The sequence below is a fragment of the Marmota marmota genome, unplaced genomic scaffold (genome assembly GCF_001458135.2).
Source record: "Marmota marmota marmota unplaced genomic scaffold, marMar, whole genome shotgun sequence".
NCBI lineage: Eukaryota > Metazoa > Chordata > Mammalia > Rodentia > Sciuridae > Marmota > Marmota marmota.
In genome coordinates this window covers 6,131,631-6,147,083 of record NW_025999924.1, presented here as the reverse complement: position 1 = coordinate 6,147,083, position 15,453 = coordinate 6,131,631, and positions in this window count along the sequence as shown.

Genomic DNA, 15,453 nt, shown 5'->3' with positions numbered 1-15,453 from the left:
TGTGGCAAACCCTCCTTTTCTTCATCCTGTTAAAAACTGGCCGTGCCCTCTACCCCCAGAGGGGCAGAAGCAGATTCTCATCCTGGGGTCTGCCATGTTTCTTCTGCTCTTCTGTGAGTGTCTCTGCTTGACTGTGATCTGCTTAGGGCTACGACATGGCACACTCTAGACACAGAGTAAATGATGCTAGGTGAATGGGCAAGACTGGGACTCTCACCACAGACCAAAGTTGCAGGTAGGGAAGCCAACAGAGTCCAGTCCACTCAGGGAGGAACCAAGTGGATGAATCCTATTTTTATCAAGGCTGAATGAACTTGAGCAAACAGGAGGAAGCAGAAAACAATATCTTTGATATCACTCAGAGATACTAGTTAGTTTCCATTGCAACTCACAGAAACCCAGCTCGAATGAGAATAAAGAAATAAAAAGGAATATACTGACCAGCATAGCACAAAGGCCACAGTTCTGGTTTCAGGTAGAGCTGGATCTGGTCTACACTCTAAATCATAAGGGGTCTGTCACTTTGGCTCAGTTTTCCTCTGAGGCCTATATTCTCACACTGACTCTTCCTATGTGGTAGCAAAGGTGATCACCACCACTTCCTACTTATAACATACCTACTTGGCAACCTTAGTAGAAAGGGAGTCTCTTTCTCAATACTTTAAGCAAAATATTTCAGGATTGACTGTCTTGGCCCAGTCTGGTCCCAACCACTCCCCATCCAAAGTCAGGTGGAGAGAACATGTCTTGTCCACCTTCAAACTTCAAAACCAGGGGTCTCCATAGGTCCTATCAAGCCCATGGGCTGGGTGTGTTAAGAAGTGGCCCCCAAAGGAAAACTGAAGTGGTGTTACCAAAAGAGAAGAATTTATGGTGGGCAGGAAGAACCACAGATGTTCCCACAGTGGACATTTGGCACTTGGCCGCCTCTAAACCTCACTCTTCACTTTGAAAGAGACTTTAAACCCTTCAAGAGCAACAGCAAAACTGAGACCACTCTCTGGGTGCCTCGCGGATGGGCTGCCCAAGAGTTCTGGTACCAAACAGAAAAATTTGACACCATTTCTGAGTTTCAGTTGAGATTGGGGGAAAAGAAGGAAAATCCCATCAGTTTTGGGTCTTGAGTAGTAAGACAAGAGAGGCAGAGGGGAAAACACTTGGTATGTAAATGTAATGAACAACAGAAAATAATGAAAAAGAAAGTGCTTCCTCTCGTTTGTCAGCCGGGCCTGTGAGGAACAAGAGAAGCACCTTCTCTGGAGCCTCAGCTGCTCTCTGCCTTTCCAGCCACCTCCTTGGGAAGAATGAGGCTTTAACAACCAGCATGGGGTCCGGGCTGGCCTCCACCCAAGCCTGAACAGTGCCCCCATTGAGGGACCTCAGGGGCAGCCCTGGATGCCTCTCCCTTCTCCTGCTCCCCTCAATGGGCTATTTGTAGGACTAACAAGGACTGGGAGACATGCTGCCCATCTCCTCCGAGGCCTCAACAGCTGCAGGATTCCTCAGGAACTCCACAAGGCCCTGCACTTCCCTGCAAAGAAACCCACAGGAGGGATGCCGGATTCAGGAAGGGATGCCTCCTTGATGAGAGAGAAAAACACTCCTCAGTTCTCTCCTTCCTCCCATCTCCTGGGGTAGCAACGGTTCACCCCCAAAATATCTGGTATTCTGCCTTCTTGCGACTCGAACACCCTCCCTGTGCCATCTTCCTTGCTGGCTGGGAACAGAAAGGAGGAATGATGCCTTCCTCTAAGACAGCCATATCCAAATAGTCCATCTTCATCACCCTCTTCCTCTGTGACATAAAGTGACCAAGAGTGGAGAGTGGCAGCCAAAAAGTTCTCATCCAACACCAAGGCCACAGCCTACACAGACGGACAGTAGGCAGTGGTGTATTCTGTTTCTCCAGTGTCCCTCAGGTAATGACTCCTATTGCCTGGGGAAAGAGACCATCATAGTGACCAGACTGGACAGGGAAGGGCAAATCATTTCTGATTTTCTGCTTCCATAGGATACAGAGGTTTCCTCATGTGTTTTCATTTAAGATATGCAAGTTAACCTGTGCCCAAATCTCTCCCTCCTGCAGTTATTGCATATGAAAATCTCCCATTCTTGTGGAAATTCTCTGTGCGTAGATTGCAACACAGCATGGCTAGAAATCTGTCTATGTGTAGTTTACTCAAATGTAAATACTCCTGGACTCCAGATACTGAGCCTTATAAGTGATTAATATTAGGGTTCCGTGCGGCTGTTCCTGTCTTCCCCAGAGCAACAGCTGGGATAAAGGAGAGAAGGGGAGCTCCAGAAATAAACTGCCCACACTATGCACTGGACAGAATCCGAAGGGGGATCTGGTACAACTTCAGATCTGGTTTCCTCCACAGTCTCCTTGCCAGACTGTTGGATTTGGCCTCATTCTTCAGGACTGGGGAACTCTTTAGCTCCCATGCCAGTCCATGCCAATTTTGAATAAATCTTAGAGAATTCTTCCTTGAATCAACCTCTCAATGATTTCCCTCAAATGCCCACACATTGATCCTAATCTTTCCCTAGTGACGTATACTCTGATTCCATGAAATGCTCAACTCTTCAGATAAAAATTTCCACACAGAAAACACTCATGCAGCCTCCTGAACATTTCCATTTGGGGATAAAGCATGGTTCCTGCAATCCCTTGACAGTTCAATGTACAATATAGTTACATGATTTTTAACCACCTGGTTAACTGATTTATTTGCCTTGGACACTTTTAAAGATGAAATTCCGCTGAGGCTTGGCCAGGGTTAAAGTACAGATCCATCACCACCTCAATAGAATTCTTCTTTGAATGCCCTCTGAGACTTGATGTTCATCATGTGACTTTGGACTCCTGCTGAACTTCCTTGGTGAAAAAAAACTCATGAGACTTTTCACATGGACTTCTGTTAAGCCAGTTATCTCCAGTTAATTGATTTTTTAACCAAAGACCTAATATTTATTTCTTATTTAACTTCTTCCTTCTAGAGTCAGTCTGTCAATATAACATGTAGAACATTTCTAATATTGATTCAGTTAGTAAAACCTCTGAAATGTATGTAATTTAAAATATCCAAATGTTTGTTTAATATTTTTGTTCATATTGTTCATAAAAGTGAAGGCCAAATTGAGAAGCTCAGATACAGAGATCTGAAACCCAATGTCAGACACAGTGCAATGTCATGTTCAAAACCATGTCAATACAGCTGGGCATGGTGGCACACGCTTGTAATCCCAGTGGCTTAGGAGGCTGAGGAAGGAGGATCAAGAGTTCAAAGCCAGCCTCAGCAAAAGTGAGGTGCTAAGCAACTCAGTGAGATTCTGTCTCTAAATAAAATACCAAATAGGGCTGGGAATGTGGCTCAGTGGTTGAAGTGCCCCTGAATTCAATCCCCAGTACCGCCTCCCCCCACCACCACCAAAAAAAAACCATGTCAATACAATACAGACAGATGCCAGACATTGAGGGTTCAATCCTATGTCTACAGATCCAGGTAAAACTCATGTAAAAGAACAATTATTATTGGATGTACCCAAGTATTTTTATGTTTTCTTTAAGTTGACAATAGATAGGAGTGTTCAGTATTTTTTTTATACTAAGATCTTATGGGTACAGAGGTCCCAGCCTCTTGTGCATTACATGATGGGCTTGTGCGTTACGTGATGAGTTTTAAATATTATTATTTTTATTAAAACAACCTTCTTGATAACATCCTATATTGCTTCTTTCTGTGACAAATTCCAAAATCAAAGCCTACCCAGTCAATATGATTATCAAATTCACATCCAAACCTTAGCCCTGTGTTTCCCTGGGATTTTCTAAACCCTACCCAAACGGGTATTTTATTTCCATTTTCCAGGGAAAATAAAGCCTTTCTATAAATTATTTGTACACACTAGCTTAAGTCCAAGTTCTTACAAAACAGATTTGAATATTTAGTCAAGACAGCTCTCAGGGAAGAAGCCTCCCAGTTTGAATAAACCCCTTTTGGCTAAATCATGTGAAAGTTACAAGCAAGGCTCAACTCAGATGTTTTTCCAGAGCCATTCCCCAGCTTTATGACTAATAGAAGTTGAGTTCGATCTGAAAAATGGATTGAATAATAACATGAGAATAACTAAGTCACTTATTTGCGTGTTTTAATGTCATTTTTAAAAAGTCTCAAACTAAGTTCAGATTTTGAGCGAGACTGATTATGGGACAAATGATGAGCAGGAAAGCCCAAGTAAATCTATTACTGCTGGACCTCAAGCCCTCCACAATATTAATTCTTTTCCTAGGAGACCCTATTAAAATAATAAGTTGGATCATAGCTCACCTTGCCGCATCCCAGCCTTGTGAAAGAAGCCTTCCAAGCTGGGTGCACAGGCACGCCCCTGTGGTCCCAGCTACTCAGGAGGCTGGAGCAGGAGGATCCCTCAAACCAGAAATTCAAGGTCAGCTTGGACAACACGGCAAGTCCCTGTCTCCAAACAACAAAAACAGAGCTAAATAAGCCTTTTAGGAGTTAGCCTCTCTCTTTCCAAAATGCTTGTTCAAATCCTAATGCAGTCTTCTCATTGCTCTGCAGGAGCAGTGCTGATAAGATATCACTTCTGTCATCCACTTCTAATGTCCATCACCTTCACAGGCAAGTCACCAGTCCTTCTCATAAAGCATCTCCACATTCAGCACTTCCTTTGGTTTCCCTTATTTTCACCTGTCAGAATCACATACATCCTGAGTCTTGAAGGTTTCAGGGATCACTCTTTCCCTTAGTATCTAAATCTAATTATTGGGACTGCAGGAAGTCTGGTGCCCACCTCAATGTCTCAGAGGCTCAGCCATAGGATGCTCCTCCTGGTTGCCAGTCACCTCATCCTCCACACCCTGCTCCTGGACGCTCCTCATTAGTCCTTTCCTTCTTGGCCATCCTCACAGCCCTTTCTCCTTCGCATGTGCTCTCTTCTTGTCCCCTCATTCTGCAAGGCACTATGACATAGGCCACATTGTGTAAGACTTACACTGAAGGCCTGGAAATTTTGGAAATGAGTTAGTTATAGAACAACAACAAAAAATTAATTGAGGCATCACTTTTGCTAATTTCTATCCATAAGTATTCCCTTCCTGCATAGGTTGCTGGGCCTGCCCTCAAAATGGAATCCCTGGCACCACTCCTTCCTTCCTCACTCGCCACTGGTAACTCAATCTTCCTTAATATGAAAGAGAAGGAGAAGAGTCATACCAGAGTAAGACTTCAGCTCCACAAACCATCTGCAGGAAAGCATGCCACATCATCAACAGGGATTACAGGAGCAAAAGCCATGGAGGTTGTATTGTTGGAGGTTTCCTGTGCTTTTATGAACATGGAGACCTCTGAGATTTACTTAGGTGGTCACCCATTTGGCAGCTGCAAGACTGTGTTCGGGTTGGGGCTTACCCTCATCCCAGGGAATTATCTCATTTCACAGACTCAGCTCAAACATCATCCATTGAGCCCACTGTGCCCACCCATGTTCCCTTCCTGCTGGGCAGCTTCTTGCTTCCTCCACCTGCAAACTTTATACTCTCTACACATCTTTTTCAGCCCTCTTCATGACTCAATCAGTCAGGGTCTCAGCAAGAGACAAACAGTATCTTCACATTGAAGATAATTAATACTATTTACAAGAAGCAGGATATAGGGAAACTAAATGATGATGCATAGCCCAGAGCAAATAAGAGGGCCTCTGTCCTTACCCCTAGACTGAATAGGTAAAAAGAGGGAGTGGTTCCCAGAGACTGGGAATAGAAGGAGAGGGATGTTTGACAAAAGCACTGCAGCCTTCAGCAAAGGGATGCAAACAACCTAGAGCAAACTCTCAGGAAAGGGGCTCATGGGAAACCCTGGGAGCTTCACTCTCCTATCTCCATCCATCCTAGCTGGAAGCCAGGGGGGCAAGGCAGCCCTTGGATTTGATCCATTGAGGGCCACCTCCAAGGCAACAATGGAGGAGAAGGGTAGTAAGTGGACCTGGAGGGCTAACCAGAGATCCAGCACAATAACATACCATGATTACTGATTGACAGGCACAGTCCAAGAGTCTGTTGCCCAAGGGCCTCTCTTTGATTTAACTGTGCAAAGAAGATAGAGGTCCAGGCTGCATCCTATGTACTGCACAACATCCACACCTTCCCGCCTGCCCCCTTCTAATCTTTGAAGTGTTTGGGGTTGAGACTTCTCATGAGCCTCTCTTTGCTGCCCGCCCCCTGGGACCCCCATTTTTTCTCCTCTCTCACTAGCCTACTTCTTCTCGTGATGGATAACACCCTTCTTCCTTCTTTTTTCCCAAATCAGCATGAATTCAAGTGTTACTCTATGTGTCAGACTTGTAACTGAAGGGTGGGGAATGAGATAATTAAACTTCTCTTAGGAATTTATTAGACTTCTCTTTCATAAATATTCATTAAGCAGTCTCTACCACGAAGAATTTCTCAATTATGCTCACCACCGTCTTCTAGAAAACCCATGGTCTTCAAAGGCCTTCACATCCTCCTCTAATGACAACCTTCTAAAACCCAAATTTTGTTATTCTCTTCTTTGCCTAAACCTTTGGATATCTTATTTTAGTACAAAATTTTTTTCTAACCAAATTGAAAAATTCTATAAATAAGATTTTATTGGAACCAGGGCCAGGGTTAGGGTGAGGAAAGTGAGGCAAAGTCCTACTCATGCAGCATCAGATCCTCTTTTTTCAAAGGTTTTGTACTTTGTTCATCATGGGTGTCTTTCATTAATTCTAACTATTAAAAATATTAGAATATAAGAGTATTTATTTTGATCACTACATTTTTTTAACTAGGGATTGAACCCAGGGGCATACTGAGCCACATCCCCAACCCTTTTTATTTTTTATTTTGAGTTACGGTCTTTCTAAGTTGCGTATGGCCTTGCTAAATTGCTGCGGCTGTCTTTGAACTTGTGATCTTCCTGCCTCAACCTCTCGAGTTGCTGGGATTACAGGTCTACATCACCATGACTATCTGATCACTACATTTCTTTGCATCTCTTTTTTTCTGTACCCAAAGTAAATGCTTCACTCAATTAATCCTAGTGGTGGCCATGCCAGGGAGGAGTTGGATGAAGGGACTCATCATTTTTACGGTAAATGTGCCCATTAAGGGATTCTTCCAAACCAAAAGATAAATTCTTTTCCCAAGCACTTGCTTTTCCTTAAAACTCCTGCTAATTTTGCAAATTATTTTTTTCAACTACCCCTCCCTCATTGGGATAAAAAATGGTGTCTCATCTGTCTCTGTTTCCTTGGTGTCCTGACTTAGCAGATGAATTCTAAATACTTACTGAATACAGGGATCCAGTGCAAAGCTTTATAAGTTTAGTCAGTTAATTGTTTAATCTATTACTTTTTTTAGGTAAAAATCCAACCTTAGAAAACCAGCTGGCAAAGATCTGAGAGATCATTTAATCTCATTTTTTTCATTTTACACATTAGGCAGCTGAGGCCTATGTCCAGTTATACTTACAGGGAAGTTGCCTAGGGTTTATCCAGAAGAATTAATATTTCCCACAATCAGGATACCATCCCATCTAAATACTTTTGTAAGATCTTAGCAGACAGAATAGAGTGAAATTCTCCTGGAGGTTCAGAAGCCCTTGCATTAATACAATGCTATTATTTCTCCTAATAGACAACCCAGGGCATGAAAAAGGAGCTCATTATATGAACTCACACAAAGGAGGCTAAATGGAAAAATTACTGACACCCAACCCAATAACCTGAGTCGGAGCAACTTCTATCATAGTGAGATACAGAAATATTAATTTCAAGAAGTTTTAAATCAGAGCCAGATAATGTATTTGCCCAAGGTAAAGGCATGCATGGAAGGTCTGCAGAGAAGGACGACGGTGATAAGGAAACCTTGCCTCTTTTCAATGAGCTCATTGTGGCAACTGTGCAAGGCCCTAGCAGGCAGACAAGGGTCCCTTCACTCCTGCACGCAGGATAGTTTGGCCAAAGGACATCTAGGGTGACACGCCTCAAACAGTCAGCACTAATCTCTGTATCCCGGAATAGCCCAAAGAACCAGTCCAACCTGACTGTCTGCCTTCTTGGTTCTTTGTCCAGCTCTCCTTGGTTTATGCTGGAACTTCGGGGACTTCTCTGGTGACATGATCTTTGTCCACAACAACATCCTTCAAGAGATTGACCAACCCCCAGGTTTGCCCAGCGGGTGATACTAATATTAGTTCCAATTAGAAGTAACGATTCAAAACACATGAGGCACACATTGACCAACAGGGCCTGCAGAGCTGCCCCAGATTCATTTCTTCCTCACAACAACCCCTGACAGAAAAGAGATCAAACTGACCTTGAAGAAGAAACCTCCTTTTCTGATCAGTTACCATGGCAACACAAACCCTCCCCCCCCCCAAAGCACCTGCCTGAGGGCTCCCACCCACCAGCTGGTAGTGAGAGTGGACCGTCAGCCTGGGCTCCCAGTCACTGCTCAGTCCATCAACAAAGGTGCCAGCAGTGCCAGTTGGCTTCATGATATGGATACCTGCCCGCTAAGCATTGGCCCAAAGATCGGGGACTTTCACAAAGGCCAGCCAACAGCTGGCAGGCAGGAACCACAAGGTCATTTTCATCCTGGGCTGAATTGGAACGTGCACTGAGGAGACAAAGGCTGTCTGTAACCACAGCTTCCCTCCTCCCGGGGTGTTTTATTTACAGCTCTAGGTCCTTGCTATGGGAGGGCGGAGTGGCTGAAGGTGCCTTTTCTGTGCTTTTCTTTTTTACCCTTTTCACATTGCCCTGCCTTGTGTTTGCCCACATAGAAAAGCTTTCTGTGCCCCATGTCTCATTTTATCGCAGATCAGAAAGCTCAGCATAAGTCACCCAGGGCCAGTGGGTTCAGAGGTGGAGCTGGTAACCAGAAGCCGTGTCAAACTTCCTCTGCTGGCTCCACACCAAGGCCTCCGAGGATTTCTTGTCACATGAGGTTAGTGTAGTTTCACATCCTCTAAAGCAAAGCTCTGTCGAAACTCTCTAGTCTCACATGGCTTCAGCTCAAAACAACCACCCCACTCAGCTGCCGTCTGAACTGTTTCAAGAGCAGGTCAGGAGACCCGGGTTCCAATTGCAGCTCAGTCAGCTTGACCTTGAGCAATTACTGGTCCTCAATTTTTTCATCAGAAAAATTAAGGGGCAAAGTAGCTGTCATTAGAGCATTGAAGTGCCTTTCTTTCAACACATTCTTTTCCCCTGTTTTTTGTTTTTCTCCTTAAAAACAAACAAAGACTTGATTTTCCTGGCTGCTCTTAACGTGTAAGTTGTTGACTTATCAAAGGCTAATGGAGATTATTTCAGTTTAAAAGATAAATGGATATGCACAACATGGATGAATCTCAAAGATATATTATGTCAAGTGAAAGAAGCCTTTTATATAAAAAGCTCATACTGTATAATTCTATTAATACAAAAGTTTCAAACAGAAAAAACCATTCCATAGTCAAAACTGTTAGGCTGAGGGTTGCCTCTGGGAATGAAAGAGGAGCAGGGATTGCTGGGAAGGAGTGAGAAGGAACTTTCTAGATTGAAGGTTATATTTTATATCTGGATAGGTTTGGGTTACACAGATGAAAGTCTTTGTCAAAACTCATAGTATGCTACTCCTAAGATGTAGTGATTGATATAATAAAGTAATTTTAGCAAAGTGTTAATTGTGGAATCTAAGTAGTGGATATATGAGTGATTACTGTGTAACTCCATCAATTTTTCTGTATATTTGTAAATAGTCATAATAAAATATTGGGGGAAATATACACAGTGTAATGTTACAAAGTTCCGGCCCAACCATCACTCTTGCTTCATTTGAACTTTTCTCCCATTGAGTCAGTGGAAATGGGAATAGTCATTGATTAGGTAAGATTAATCACTGGTGCTCTATAATGACTAATTACTCTATCACTGCCCAGCCTTCCAGGGAAGAGGATAAGTTCTGTACATCCAGAACCTGCCCTTTGGTCTCACCTGCCTTAGCACAGGTATTAGAAGCAGGTTCCTAGGAAGCTGGCCACCCATACTACATAGGCAGTTGGTGGCTCCTCACTCTGAATCTCTCCGCTCTTTGATGACCAATATCTTCAATGGTCTTTCAATTAACACAACCCAATTAAAGCATTTTAATTCAGCCCTAAATCTAATAGGGATATAGATCTTTAGAACCACTCTGATATTTAGCGTATTAATTACTCAGGGACAGATTATAAGCGTATCTTTTCCTAGACTCACTGCTCTGTTAACCCACAGTAAATATAAATATCAAACTTGGTCCCTGAAAGACTGACTTTTGTGACCACTTATCTTTAAGACCCTGAAGGCATTCTTCTCTGTTCCTCTCCAATTTGCTTACTTCTCTCTGAAAACCTTCAAGCCAGATCCATGCAAAGAAGCATATGGTCTGCTATGATCTGCCCTGGGAACAGAGAGACCCAACTCACTTTGGTGAGAGAGGAGAAATAAAGGAAAGAAACACAACTAAGAAAGTAGAGAAAAATGTATCCTGGGTGCAGAATTCATGATGGGTCCATTTATTTAATTGACAAGTCACTCAAATCAAATAGACATACACACACTTCCCAAGCACCAGTCATGGTTTAACACTTAGGCCATCCAAGGAGTCTTATATTTATTGACCCAAACTAGTATCTAACCTAATTTAGTGAAGAAGATAAATTATAAGCTTATACAAAGTTGAATAGTGAAATATTTAGACAATTATTGAATATATCATTAGAAGAACATCCAAGCTCCATGAACTCAACTGAGGTAGGGAGGCCCTAGGAGTTTAGAAAGGAATATATATCATTTCTAGGTGGAGGAGACCAGGTACCTCACAGAGTGAGCTTTAAGCCATGTCTGGAAAAAGAGGTAAAATGTGAGAAATGCAAAAAAGGGAGAGACTACTGTGGGCAGGTAAAATAGGAAAATTAAAGCAGAGCTTCTCTTCACATCCCTTAAGCAACAGAGAAGCATCATTCATATACAAGAGGCCTCTGTGATTCAGTTCCTTGAAGAAATTGTTTTCAAAGATATCCACCCACCATAAAAAAATGCTTAAATAAAATTGATTTACTTAAAAACCAGCCTGGTCTACCCTAATGTGTTAGAGCAGACAGAAAGTGGATCAGTAAGATCACTTCCTTAAACCAAGACACAGACCACATTATCAGTGTTTTGTCTCCCCAGGGGACCTCACAATAAACTAGAACCTCTGGAGGACACATGAGAGGATGTTAGTTGGCCCTTAACAGGCATGAAGAGCAGGCCTGAGGGTCCTCACTCCTTTAGCCAAGTCATAGCAGGAAAGAGAGAGGTCCCATGTGCTCCATGGTCATCTTGCACATTAATGTTCATTTCCAGCTGCCAGTCCTGGATGTCCAATAAGCCACTGGATTTCCACAAAAAGGAAAAATGTTAAACTTTTCTCCGCAAAAAGTCCAAACTGATTTTTCACTAAGTAGATTTCTCACCATGTTCATTGCAGCAGATGATGATGTCTGCTCTGGATAAAATGTCAAATTGGATCTGCATATGTATATGCTCAAGGTACCCACCCTACAGTATAACCATTATGTTACAGAATCAGCAAAGGAGTTGGAGGCAGAACACCTGAATTTAAATCCCAACGTTGCTTCACATGACTAGGCCAGTCCCAGGATGTTTTTGAGCCTCTATTTCTTCAGATATACTGTCAACTACCATGTAATGTGGATGAGAGAATTGGATAGAACAATAGATGTGAAACCTTTGCTAAGGATGCTGGCCCATAGCAAATGCTTTCTATATGTTTTCCAGATTGAATTTAGAACTTGCTTTGTGAAGTGAGAACCATATTAAATTGATCAGAAATCAGATATGAACACCCATAGTTAATCAGCGATTGCATTGTTTTTTCCATTTCACAAATTCTTCTGAGTTTCCACCCATATTAAAAAAAAAATCTATTAGGATTGCAGATTTGATAAACGTCTTTCAGGAACATTGCCCCTCACCCCACTTTCCTCCATATGTACATTTGTTAAAAATTAACATTCAGTCCTTTTTGTGGAGGTTTTTATCAGGAAATCTCAAACAGCACACTGAAGAGAAGTTGAGATGCTTCTATTTCCTCCATTTCTCTGTACCTGTAGAAACTGAGGCACAAGGGTAAAGACACAGGAGACTTTTTGAGTAATCAGATAATGAATGGCTTTGGGGCCGGGATATTCACCTAGAGACTCTAATATGGTCACAGGAATGGGAAGTAAGAGAAGTGGAAAAGCAGTTTAAAAATACTGCAGTATTTAATGTGTGTTGACTAGAACAGAAGTTAAAGACGGATTTCAGAATTTTCATGTCGCCAGTTTCTAATCAACAGTTTTCTGTCCTCTCACTGACAAGTTTAGAGCATAAAAGAAATCTCAAGAGAGTTGCTCTGTTCTACTTACTGCTTCCAGGTAGAATTGGTGATCATTCACAGAAAAATGGCTCACACTATGTCTACAAATGAATATGACTTGTCCTGATTCTATGTAGGTGACCACAGCTTCAAAGAAACAAGTCAAAACAGGCAAACACAAAAAAGTAAGAAGTTTAACTTCACCAGAGCCACTTATATTGGGGCTAAGGAGGATCCCAAAGCACAATGAAAACAAAGATTATTAGACTTGGGAGGGAAAAAAAACCAGTCTGTTTTAGACAAACTTTTATTTTGCAGCAAAAGAAACTGGTTTCCAATTTAATAGAAATTCCAGGTAAGAGTCTAAAGCCAAGAACTTTCATGTACCTCTCCAAAATAAGGTTAGAAGTAATATAAGTATTAGATTCCAAATCCCTCACTTCACCAATGAAGAAACCGAGGCCCAAAGTATTTAAATGACAGCTTTGAGGTCTCACAGTCACAGAGTAGGATTAAGTCCCATAGTGTTTATACTTCTTAGAGGGAGCTGTGGTCCCTCCTGCCTTAATCCTGTCAGAGGCTTTCATCAGTCTTTGGTTCTTTTACATGGGCAATCGATGTTTTCGCAAGTTCTTATATAAATAATGACATCAATATGGCTGAAAGATCCACATCTTCTTTCCAACCAGCTTAGCACCCCGGGAGAAGTTCAGGAGCCACCAGTTGAACCCAGATGAGTGTAAACTTTGCCAGGTAATATCTAGGCAATTTTAAATACCTGCCTATGTTTTATAACCTTTCAGCCTCTTTCAGCCTGTAGATCAATTTGGAGCACAAAGCATCTTACCATGTTAAAAATAAATTGGGGTACTGAAAGATTTTAGCAAAAAAGAAATCATTTTTACTCATTGCTAATAGGGCTGGTGTCAATCTCCTGCTCTTAATGTTAAAGCTACAGAGCCAAGAGCCATTTATTTTATTAATTTATCAGACAAAAAAAAGAATCGAGTACTTACTCTGTGCCTAGAAATTGCTAGGTGCCCGAAATACAGCAGAAAACAAAGTTACTGCTCTTTTGGATCTTATTTCAATGAGGGAAACAATCAACAAACAAGTCAAGTCACAATGTGTCAGGTGTTGCTATGTGTCAGGGAGAAGAAGGTGGGGAAGCAGCAGAGTGAGCACCAGGCTGGAGAGCTAAGGAAGGGCGGCTGCTATTTCTTGTATAGAAGATGGTGTCTCTGATAAACAGAGGTGGAAAGTGAGGAAGCAACCTTTGTGTATATCGGGAAGAAGCTGTTTCCAAGCAAAGGGTGAACAAGTGCAAATGTTCGAAGCAGGAGTGGCATGTTCTTGGAACAGCAAGGAGACCAGAGCTGAGAATGCAGAGTGCATCAGGGGACAGTGGAGGGAGGTGCTATCTGGAGGCCTTTTAGGACATCATAGAGGCTTTGGCTTGTACTCAAACTGAGGTGGAAAGATATTGGAAGGTGTGGAACAGGGGAGAGGTGTGATCTTATTTCCACGTAGAATCATGTTGCCTGTGTGTGGAGAAGCAACTGCAGCATAGTGTGGCCTATTATACTAACAGAATGGTGGTGATGATGGTGGTGGTGGTGGGGATGTGGACCTTGAGGTTAGCAGCAGAGGTGGTGAGAGGCAGCAAGATTCCTGGAAGTAGAACTGGCAGGATTTCTTGGTGGATTGGATGAGGGGTATGAGGATGACTTCAGTGATGACTTCAAGGTTTTATATGGGAGCAGCTCTCGGATGGAACTGCTATTTGCCAGAATAAGGAAGGCTAGGAGGGGAAGAGATTTGGGTTGCAGGGAGGGGATTTTGAAACAGGAGTTCAATTCTAAGCATGCTGGGCTGCTGATGCTATTAGACACCCAATTGATAGAACTGATTGATGTAAATAATAGATACATCCTATTAGACACGTGTCTCAAAATTGGAGTTGGATACACAGCGGAGATTTATTTCCAGCCTGGAGAAAGGTTTGTGTCATTAGCATATGGATGATGTTGAAAGGGATGAAAAGAGATGAGATCAGCTAGTAAAGGAGGATTTAAAAAAAAAAAAGAATTCAGCGAGACCCTGTCTCTAAATAAAAGATAAGAAAAGACTGAGGATGTGGCTCCGTGGTTAAGTGTCCCTGGTTCAATCCCTGCTACCAAAAGAAATTAAAAAAAAAAAAAAAGAAAGAAAAGAGAGGCCCAGGGACACTCCAGTGTTTGGAGGTCATTGAAAAATGGAGAAATAAGCAAAGAAGGTAAAGAAGGGACCAGAGAGGTAGACAAAGATAAGAGGCTGGCCAAACCAGGAAGGACAAAATATAGCCTCCTATGTCTCCTGTTACCATATCTCTAGTCTCCTGTATAAACCAGTAACAATAACAGCAAGAATAGTATGAGTAAGACACTTACTGGGTATCTATCCTGTCTCAGTTATTGTGTTTTGGCAAATCTCACACATCACCACTGATGGATTGGTAGTAGATACCTGGAACATTGTGTTGAGAAGGATTCTGAGGCTGCCTCTTAACTTAAAGGAAAACAATTGCATTTTGATATATTCCAGAAACAAAGAATGGGGAACTGGCATCACATTGCCAGGTATTTGTGATCACTGTGCTGGGACTTTACGTGTATTGTTTGAGGAGCTAACAACACCACGTAATGATGTAATTAGCCCCATTTTTCAAATGCAGAAACATAGTTCAGAGAGGTTTATAACCTCATACAGTGGCATAGTGAGATGTGGCAAAGGAGAAAATTGGCTCAGCTGAGTTTTGCCCCACATTCCACAACCTCCTCTTTCCTTTCTCCAGTGGATCAGAAAAGTGCATGGACTCTCAGAACCCCAGGGCACACCTTTTCCAATTTAAACTTATGTCTCAAAAAGCATAAAATCATGCTTGAACTGATATAGAAATATATTTGCAGGTTCAAATATAAGAAAAAAAGAAACATTCAAAAGAAATAGTACAATAAAAAAGCAAGTGTTTTCTT